Genomic DNA, 10896 nt, shown 5'->3' on the forward strand with positions numbered 1-10896 from the left:
TGGTCCAACTCCAGTGGACTTGGTGAGTCCCATAGGTTGGAAAGCTGTGATCTTAGGGAGATAGGAATTGCTTTAGCAAACTTGAAAGATCTGGGATATGAGTCAGTTCAAAAGGAGCTGAAGAGTCAGGGAAGAAATGAGGAGAGAGGGAAATCGACAATGGTCCCTGCCTACTTCTGTTCAAGTCACTAAAACCAAATGTGGCAAGATTTGGGTCCAGATAGAGTTTGTAGGAGGAAGATAATTGATAGTCAAATGCTGGGCTTTTGAGTTTTTGGAGGACTTTTAAGCCTGACCAGCTCCTCAGCAGAGGGAATGGAAGACAGGGAGGGGCAGAGAGTTCTCAACGAACCCCCTGCTGTGGAGCCAGCTGCTTCTATCTCTCCTCTGACAGAGTAACCAAAATTGTCTGGGAATGGTGTCCATATATGGCACCTTGAAGCCACCGTCAAATTCTGGACTAAATGATTCCTTTTTAATGTGCAAAACACCCAGGCTTTGGTCGATACTAAGGCCAAATGTACTGTCATTCATTGGAACCCCCAAATGCACCAGAGCAAAGGCCAGTCGTTGATGGATATGGAGATAAAAGAGTACAAATAAAAAGGGCCAAGCTTGCTCTGTGGGTGGGCAATAGTCCCTCAAGAGCACACGATACATTTCTTTTGTAAAACAGTAAGATGGAAGTGGGAACTGCCTAGCCTGGGACTTCCAAAGAAGCAAGAAGGGTGGCTACAGCTGTAGCTGCCATTAATGCCAACAGCGGGATCCGAATGGAGTGCAGCCTGAAAAAAATGGCTTTTCATCTCCCTGGACCTATGCTAAGCCACACAGCTTGAGGCAGCTTGAGGTAGGGAAATAAACACAAGCCCCAGGGCGGTGCTCCAGGAGGATGAAGTCCAATGACAGATACCGGCAATGGACTCATCCTACTATATTAATCCTTGCTAATACATTTTTAAAAAACCACTTCCTTATGATGCGTGGGAGAATGGGGAGTGAACCAGGTGCCTACCCTACCAAGGATGGAGCAGGCAGGTAGGGGAGTCTGTTCTCCCCTTTCATCACACAGGTTCTGAGGTTCTTCAGGCTCAGCAGCAAGCACTTCACCCAAGGAGCCATCTTGCAGTGCATTTCAAAGATTCCCTTCAGCTGTTGGAAGTCAAAACCAATTTGAATTCACTTGAAATGGTGGGGAGCAGACCTTCACAGTAGTAGTCCCCAAGGTTATCATCATAATTCTACTATTTGTCATGGGATGATGGCCCTCTTATGTTCCTAGCCATCTCCAAGTTGGCGTTGTTGCATGGATGTAATAAAGGCAACGAAAAGCATCTAAAAGACATGCATGTGAAGGTAGAGGAAGGAGCATCAGACATCAGTCTACATAGGGTGTAAGGATCAGGGTAAGGTTTGGGTGTATTATGCTTCCTATGCATTCTATCTGATAGCTGAAATACTTATTGAGGAAATCCTACAACATCCTGTGCTTGTAAATATAAAAGAGCTACAGACGGTCTTGGGACATTGCCTGATTTTCATACTCTTAAATTGTTCATACTCAGCCGGGCAGTGGTGGCGCACGCCTGTAATCCCAGCACTCTGGGAGGCAGAGGCAGGCGGATTTTTGAGTTCGAGGCCAGCCTGGTCTACAGAGTGAGCTCCAGGACAGCCAGGGCTACACAGAGAAACCCTGTCTCGAAAAAACCAAATCAAAAAAAAAAAAATTGTTCATACTCTGTTAACAAAGTTGGTAGTGGGGGAGGGGCATTGGTGAAATTGGGACTGAAAGGTTCAGGAGAATTTTAAGAAAGCTAAGGTCCTTGTAGGGTAAGCTACAAAGGAGACAACAGATGTAGAAAAGACAAGCACTTTAACCTAACTTGCTCAGGGAAAAGGGGATAGGGTCCAGCAGTTACAAGCAAGGAATCAACTTAAGTTCCTAAAACTCATGTCCAGTAGCTCCTCATCACCTGTAGTTCCAGTTGCAGGGATCTGACCAACCCGTGGCCTCCTCAGGCACCCTGTACTCAAATGCACACACAAATACAAATCATCAAAAATAATTAATGGCTAGCCAGGCAGTGGTGGCACACACCTTTAATCCCAGCACTTGGGAGGCAGAGGTAGGCGGATTTCTGAGTTCGAGGCCAGCCTGCTCTACAGAGTGAGTTCCAGGACAGCCAGGGCTACACAGAGAAACCCTGTCTCAAAAAGAAAAATAAATAATAGGTTGGAAAGATGTCTCAGAAATTAATAGCGCATACTGTGTATGTAGAAGATTCAAGTTTATTCACTAGTATCCATGTCTGGTGCCTCACAACTTGTAACTTGAGCTAAAGAGAGATCCAACATATCTGGCCTCCCTGGGAACCTATACACACACATACAAGTAATTAAAAGCAAGTTACATCTTTCAAAATGTTTGAAAATAAATGGACTTTAAATTTAATTTAAATTCAGGTGAACTTGTTCCAAAAAGGATTAGCAGGTAGACTATTGTCTTAGGGTTTCCATTGCTGTGAACAGACACCATGACCAAGGCAGCTCTTATGAAGGACGACATTTAACTGGGGCTGGCTTACAGCTCTAGAGGCTCAGCCCATGATCATTAAAGCAGGGCAGCGTCCAGGCAGCGTGGTGCTGGAGTAGAACCCGAGAGTTCTACATTTTGATTGGAAGGCAGTCAGAAGACTCAGCATCCTCAGGCAGCTAAAAGAGGGTCTCAAAGACGCCCCCCAACAGTGACACATTCTCTCCAACACGGCCACATCTATTCTAACAAGACCACAGCTCATAATTGTGCCTTTCCCCAGGCCCCAAGCATATTAAAAACCACAACTATGTAGTGCTTTTGCCTGTCATCAAGAGATGCAAACATACCCTCACTTGTGTAACAGTCCTCTCGTAAACATTTTTATAAAAGCAAACACTAGGTAAAACCACTATAAAGGTTGTCACCCACCCCAGCCTTTCCTATGGGCATAGCCAGGGACTGATAGAGCTCGTGCTCTTTAGCTTGCAAATACTGACTTGTAGGACTCAGCTGAAGACAACGGGTACAATAATTACTTCCACCTACCACATACACTATTGGGACTCGGGTAACTGAAAAAGAGAATGATTATTAAACCAGCAGGTAAAGAAGTCCACGCTGGGCAGTGGTGGCCGCGCACGCCTTTAATCCCAGCACTCTGGGAGGCAGAGGCAGGCAGATTTCTGAGTTCGAGGCCAGCCTGGTCTACAGAGTGAGTTCCAGGACAGCCAGGACTATACAGAGAAACCCTGTCTCAACCCCCACCCCCATCCCCCAAAAAAACCAAAAAGTCCAGTGCAGGGCTGGAGAGAGGGCTCAGCGGTTAAGAGCACTGACTGCTCTTCCAAAGGTCCTGAGTTCAAATCCCAGCAACCACATGGAGGCTCACAACCATTGTAAAGAGATCTGATGCCCCCTTCTGGTGTGTCTGAAGGCAGCTACAGTGTACTTACATATAACAATAAATCAAATCTTTGGGCCAGAGAGAGAGCAGAAGTCCTGAATTCAATTCCCAGCAACCACATGATGGCTCACAACCTTCTATACAGCTACAGTGCACCTTATATAAATAAAATAAATAAATAAATCTCTAAAAAAAAAAAAAAGAAGTTCAATACAGGAGGCACAGAAGTTCAGTACAGGCTAGGCAAGGGGACACCGGAGGCCATAAAGTTATTAAGTAAGAATCCCAGTGTCAATAGTGGGGTACTTCCTTACCAATTGTCAGGGACACCACACAGGCTCCGCAAAACATAAAGGCTACTATCACTGGTACTGGTTGTATTTCAGCACGAGACAGCACAAACTTTTGGTTGGAGAGATACACTGACTGCTTCAAGCTCATTCCTTAACAGATAGTCCTCATAGAGACGGGAGGGCTTTGGGGGCTTCAGGAAGTAAAACTGTCAACTGTACTCCACAGCTGTCAACCCTGTGACAGTCAGAACGTGCCTGCTGAGCATGACTGTGGGCACCACCAACAGGCAGGAGAAAAACCTGGCTGGCGAGGCAAAAGGTCCCATGGGCCAAGCAACTGTTACTGCTAAACAGAAGCAGCAGCGTGCTTATCAAACGGCCCTTAAAACATTTGTACCTATTTCACGATTATTGATGTTGCTGGTGGTTGCTGTCCCGGCCTGTGGGGTTCTCAACAAGGGGAGGAGGGATGCGGGGAGGGGGGGGGGACACTAGGGGAGAATGGAAAGGACAGCAGATACGAAGAATGAGGCCAAGACCAGCTTTGTTCAAGGCCCCAAAACTGCATTTTCTCAGGGAATTTATACAAGCAGGGGAAGAAGCAAGGCAAGTGGGATTTTCCACAAAGCCCAGGTATTCTGCTAAGGTGAATCTCTGGCAGCTGTAAGATGTTTTCTTCTTCTGGCAGGGTGCAGTGACCGTCAACCACGTGATTTCTCCAAGGTCTGTTGCTGAGGATTTCTTCAAAGTCAAAACCAAAGCCTATCTTTAAAATAGAATCTAAACATAAAGTAAGGTCAGTTTGGCTCCTGGCGGGCCACAATCTAGCAGGGAACAAAGCTCTCTTTTGTAATGGTGTATCACAGAGACACATAACTACTATGATGTTTCTGAAATCAAGTGACATAGAAGCTCAGTGCTTAGCTCTAGATAGATGGTCATAACACCTCTACCAAGGTGTAGGGGACTTCATGTAAGAACAGGGGAAATGTAAGAACCACAGGAATGGGTAGAGTGTTGAAAAGCAATAGAAACACCTTTCCTCAGGAAGGAGGAGGAGGCTCATGAAACTCAGTGGCCCATGTCATATGTTTGATACAACTAAAACTTGAAAAATTCTTAAAGACCCTTTCAGCTTTGCAGAAAGACCAGGCACCTTCTGTGGGAGGAAGCTCTGGCCAGATGAGCTTCTGAGGTAATCTCAGACTTGAGCTTCCTTCAAGTTGAGTAGAGCACTCCAAGGTTGTGATCTCATCAGAGCAGAGTTTTCAGTGATGCAGCTCCTTTTGAGCTGTCCTTGGTTTTGTAATTAACCCCTTATCCATATTCCTGTAAATAACCCTAAGAAATGTACTGGTTCACCAAGCTGGGTTCTAGTGTAGTTGTTATTGTGTTCTGTCATGGGTTTATGTCCTCATGTGTGTCCTGTCCTCCCAGAAAAACTCTCACAACGTAACCCCCATGAGGTGGGTGTAAAACATGAAAGAAAGAAAGAAAGATAGAAAGAAAGAAAGAAAGAAAGAAAGAAAGAAAGAAAGAAAGAAAGAAAGAAAGAAAGAAAGAAAGAAGAGAGAGAGAGAGAGAGAGAGAGAGAAAGGAAGGAAGGAAGGGAGAGAGAGAGAAAAAGAGAGAAAGAAAGAAAGAAAGAGAAGAAAGAAGGGGGAGGGAGGGAGGGATGGAGGAAGGAAGGAAGAAAGAAAGAGAAAGAGAAAGAGAGAGAGAGAGAGAGAGAGAGAGAGAGAGAGAGAGAAAGAAAGAAAGAAAGAAAACAAGCAAGCATATAAAATAGTTACAAACTATGACCTCATGCTGACTCATCAAAGGCATGCAACATTTACTATTGGGAAATGTACCAGTTTAACCCCCTCTATCCAAATACTGAACAATAAACAGTCATATGAACACACAGCTATAACAGAATAATAAAGGGCATTTTATATTAATCTAACACCCGATCTTCAAAAACAAAACAGTAAAACAGATGCAAGCCTATACCTTTACCTACAAGCCCACCGCCCACAACGTGAGGAGCGGAGCAAGCCTGAGATGATTTCTTGTAGCATCTGAAACCCAGCAGGATATGCTCCTTCACCACTCTCTTAGTTCACCAATCAAGTCTACAGATATGCATCAGATAAAGAGCAAAGGGCCACAGGAACTAGCCAACGCTATACCTCCACATAATGCCCTCCTCCAAATGTGTCCATGAGTTGTCATTCAGTTAGTCTATTTCCCACAGTTCTTCACTGTTCTCTGTAGATGGACATGTACCCTGATTACATATGGTAGCTTTCATCAACAATGTAATACACAGAGAACTGCAGATGTCTCTGCATAGTACTCACTTTCCTTGGCTACTAAACCAACAGTGTAATAAATAGTAGCATCATACAGTAGTTCAGTGTTTAATTTCTTGAGGATACATCTTATTGTAATTCATATTAGCTATGCTAGTTTGTACTATTACCATCATTTTATAACACCTCTCAGTTTTTTGTTACTTTGTGTCTTAGAAAAGATGCTTCATTCAGAGCAAGTGGCCACCTCACTGTGGTTGTGATTGGACTTGTTTCAACATTAATGTTGTGAAACTGTGTTGATGAAACCGGATACATTGAGGGTAAATCTTCTATTTTTGGGCTTGGACTCAGGGGGTTGACACATGATAATTAAGAGTTCTATGTAGCCCTAACTAATTACTGACATCCAACCCTGGCTGGATAGTAAACAACACCTCAAGGGAATGTATGAATATGACAAACAAAACCAGGAACAAGACCCTCCCCCCATTCACAGACATCCTTACTTGAAAAGTATGATCACATGCTGCACAGTATTTAAATACACAGAGAACCACTTAGTTGATACACACTACATTATACATTGACGCCAAAGGACATCTGCCACCAAATAAAAGCACAATCAAAGACAACAGTAGCCACAGAAGGAATATAAGAGCTACAAAGTGAACTTTAGTAAAGGGATTTGTCATATATACAGTACACTTCAACACCAACTTAAAAACTGTCAACATATAAACCACATGCGGAGATATGAACCATCAGACTTGTGAGAACATGGTGAATTATTTACTTGCTTCATGAGTATTATGAAAAAGAGGTGTAGCAAGAGTTTTTCTCATGATTGAATATGATGTCTAAGTCTTTATCAAATTGTTTACATGAATAGGATTTTTCTCTTGTATGAGTTTATTTATTACCCAATGTCAAATGATAAAGCCTTTAAAACATTTACAGGGCTAGAGCCATGGCCAAACATTTAAGACAAGTTCATTTCCTGGACCAAGGGTCATGTTTTTGATCAAGTCCAATTCCAGCTTCAGGATCCAAGGACTAACATCCTTTGGAACCAGCACGTAAAAGCACAAAGCCAAATAAAGATACACTGACATCACATAATTAAAACAAATCATGGACTGGAGAGAAGGCTCAGCAGTTAAGAGAGTACTGACTGCTCTTCCAAGGGTCCTGAGTTCAAATCCCAGCAACCACATTGTGACTCACAACAATCTAGAATGGGATCTGATGCCCTCTTCTGATGTGTCTGAAGAGAGTGACATTGTACTCACATACATAAAATAAATAAATCTTAAGCCTTCTGCTCTGGGAAGAAGCAGGGCTGGATCAAGCAGGGCTAGAGTGAGAAGAAAAAACAAAACAAAACAAAACAAAAACAACAAATCTTTACAAATACATTTTCACTCATGCATGACTTGGTTGTGGAAGCATTCATTCCTGCAGTAAAGGTATTGAGGTGTCTAAAGGCTTTTTTTGACCTGCATTTTTTCCTTATCATGATTTGAGTCATGTAAGTGAAAACAAGAATGTATGTTTTGCAGTCAGAGAAATCAGTTCTTCTAAGGTGATCATATCATTTGGGAAGATTTAGGAAAGGCTGCCCTTACCGGGGTCCAGCCTTGACACAGGATCGGAGTTCTCAACCTGAAGCAGGGACATCTGGAAGGCGCATAATAAATATACAGAGACTACTTTTTGGGTACAAGCTGACAGACAATTTTTCAAGGATTAAAGTTTCTCTTCTCTCTCATTCTCTGCTCTCTCTCTCTCTCTTGAGGCTGCACACACTCTGCATCCTCCTGGGCACTCTGCTTTTTTCCTGTGTGCTTTTCTTTCCTTGCACTCTCTCGCTCATATACACCTCTGTGTGTTTTCCTTTTACTCACACACATATTCGTCACACACCTCACATACACCACATGCACTCTCCTTTCACTTACATACACTCACCCACTCTTCACACACACACACACATGCACTCTCCTTTCACTCACACACACACACACTCTTCACACACACCTCACACACACACCACATGCACTCTCCTTTCACTCACACACACACACTCTTCACACACCTCACACACACACATGCACTCTCCTTTCACTCACACACACACACACTTCACACACACACCACATGCACTCTCCTTTCACTCACTCACACACCCACTCTTCACACACCTCACACACACACACACATGCACTCTCCTTTCACTCACACACACACTCTTCACACACATCTCACATTCTCTCTTCACTCACTCTTCACAAGCTCTTCTCATGCTCTCTCGCCTTTTTTTTCCACCCCAGTCTTTTATTGATACTCCAAAAGCAGATAAAAAAGACATTGTATAATTGTTGCCAAATCAAATTTAAAATAACCAAGTCCCACAAAAAAATCAAGAGTTACAATTGTTCCCCAAAGTTTCAGGCTTCCCTGTTCCCAGTCCTATAGCCAAAATAATAATAATTGCAAACTTATCGTTATTTAAACTTTAACTATTATACTTCAGAGCTCAGAGGCCAGATACCTGCATTTCCTTGTAAAGCTCTAATAATAAATGACACGGGCAAAGCTGCCAGGCAGTGGCCAGAAAGAATCAAGTTAACCCTTAACTCCCTTAGCTTTCCGCTTCTTCACATTGCACACAATGACTCTCCTAAGAGTCCCAGTGTTTTGACTTAGTTTTACTAATCTAAGATATAACATATTCTATACTTGCTTATCCAGGAACCACTCTCAAATGCTGTGCAGAACTTATTTCATAACTTTAATAGTTTTTTCTTTCTTTGGGGTCCCAATGTTGGCTCTAATTCATTTTCTAATAATCTCATCAGACTTTCTTTGCAAGTCAAGCATTAATCTGGAACTACCATTGTGCGGTTATTGCATTATTTCTAAGATGAGAACACACAGCATGCACCTGGGCCATTAGGACTGTGCTGTGCTGTGCCCCATGCCTCAATTTCTTTTTTTTTCTTTTTTTTTCTTTCGAGACAGGGTTTCTCTGTGTAGCCCTGGCTATCCTGGAACTCCCTCTGTAGACCAGGCTGGCCTCGAACTCACAAATCCACCTGCCTCTGCCTCCCAAGTGCTGGGACTAAAGGTGTGCGCCACCATTGCCTGACTGCCTCAACTCTTAATTGTTCAAGAATCATTACATCAGGGAACATCTAGTTTCACAGAACTCACCAGAGCAGGAGAAAGAAGTAAAAAAGTCAGATATAATAGAATAATTATGCACACCAAGGCTAACTAAAAAACAGTCACACACAAATGAAATCTATACAGCCGTTGTTGAGGGCTAAAAGGTTAGGAGAAATGGGAACAACTGTTGTTACAAACAGCTGCCGCGGGCCACTGAAGATGTCTCCATGCAGGCCTACTGCAGTCCCTTATTTCAGATGGCAGGTCCCCTGGAGGGGTGTGTGTCCTGCCTCTCAGGGTCCCAAACACCATCCTTTTCTATAAGGAGCTGCTGCGGGCTTCTGAGATGTTTCCATCCCTGTCTGCTGCAGGGAGTCCCTGTCATTGTTTGCTGTCCCCAGCATGCCCTGGTGGAGGAAATATGTCACTGGGAATGGGCTTGACAGTTTATAACTACATGCTATTTCTAGTTGCCACTTCTTGCTACATGCTGAAGATGTGAGCTCTGAGCTTCCCCCTTTAACTGCAATGTCTGAAACTTGTAATGATACCTTGATGGTGTGAACCGTAAGCCAAATTAACTGCTTTAGAAGTTGCCTCAGACATTCTGTTTTCTCACAGCAACAGAAAAGGCACTAATACACACCCATAAAGTTTTACACCTGGATGAGGTTTGTGTGTGTGTGTGTCTGAAATCTAAAAGGGTTAGATTTTGTTCAGATGAGTCTGCAGGTGCTTGAATAGATTGTTGACACTTGTCAGATTTTTTTTTCTCCAGGATAAATAATCTTAGGCAATGGACTATGTGTGGGCCAATGATTTTACCAAATCCCCTTCATTATTCTTTCAGGTCCTCAAGCATTACTGTGAAATGTAAAGGCTTTAACAGACTGATTACACACTAAAGGTTTTACTCTTGTATGAAGACTCCTCTGATTCATCCTAAAACAGAAGAATGTACCTTCTTCTCAGCACCTCATGGTGCCTTCTCCAAAACCGACCATATAATTGGCCACAAAACAGGCCTCAACACATACAAGAAGACTGAAATAATCCCATTCCCCCTATCAGATTGCCATGGACTAAGGCTGGTTTTCAATAGCAACAAAAACAACAGAAAGCCCACATACACATGGAAGCTGAACACCCTACTCAATGTTAACTTGGTCAAGGAAGAAATAAAGAAATTAAATATTTTTTTGAATTTAATGAAAACGAAGCCACAACATACCCAAACTTATGGAACACAATGAAAGCAGTACTAAGAGGAAAACTCAGTTCTGAGTGCCTCCAAAAAGAAACTGGAGAGCATACACTAGCATCTTAATAGCATAAGATTAAGAACTGAAAGCTCTAGAACAAAAAGCTAATACACCCAAGAGGAGTAGAAACAAAAAGAACTATACAAAGAATCAAACAAACAAACCTGGAGCTGGTTCTTTGAGAAAATCAACAAGATAGATAAACCCTTAGCCAGACTAACCAGAGGCACAAAGACAGTATCCAAATTAATAAAATCAGAAATGAAAAGGGAGACATAAGCCAGGAGGTGATGGTGCACGCCTGTAATCCCAGCACTCTGGGAAGCAGAGGCAAAGGCAGGCAGATTTCTGAATTTGAGGCCAGCCTGGTCTACAGAGTGAGTTCCAGGACAGTCAGGACTATACAGAAAAACCCTGTCTTTGAAAAAACCAA

The sequence above is a fragment of the Apodemus sylvaticus genome, chromosome 1 (genome assembly GCF_947179515.1).
Source record: "Apodemus sylvaticus chromosome 1, mApoSyl1.1, whole genome shotgun sequence".
NCBI classification, from domain to species: domain Eukaryota; kingdom Metazoa; phylum Chordata; class Mammalia; order Rodentia; family Muridae; genus Apodemus; species Apodemus sylvaticus.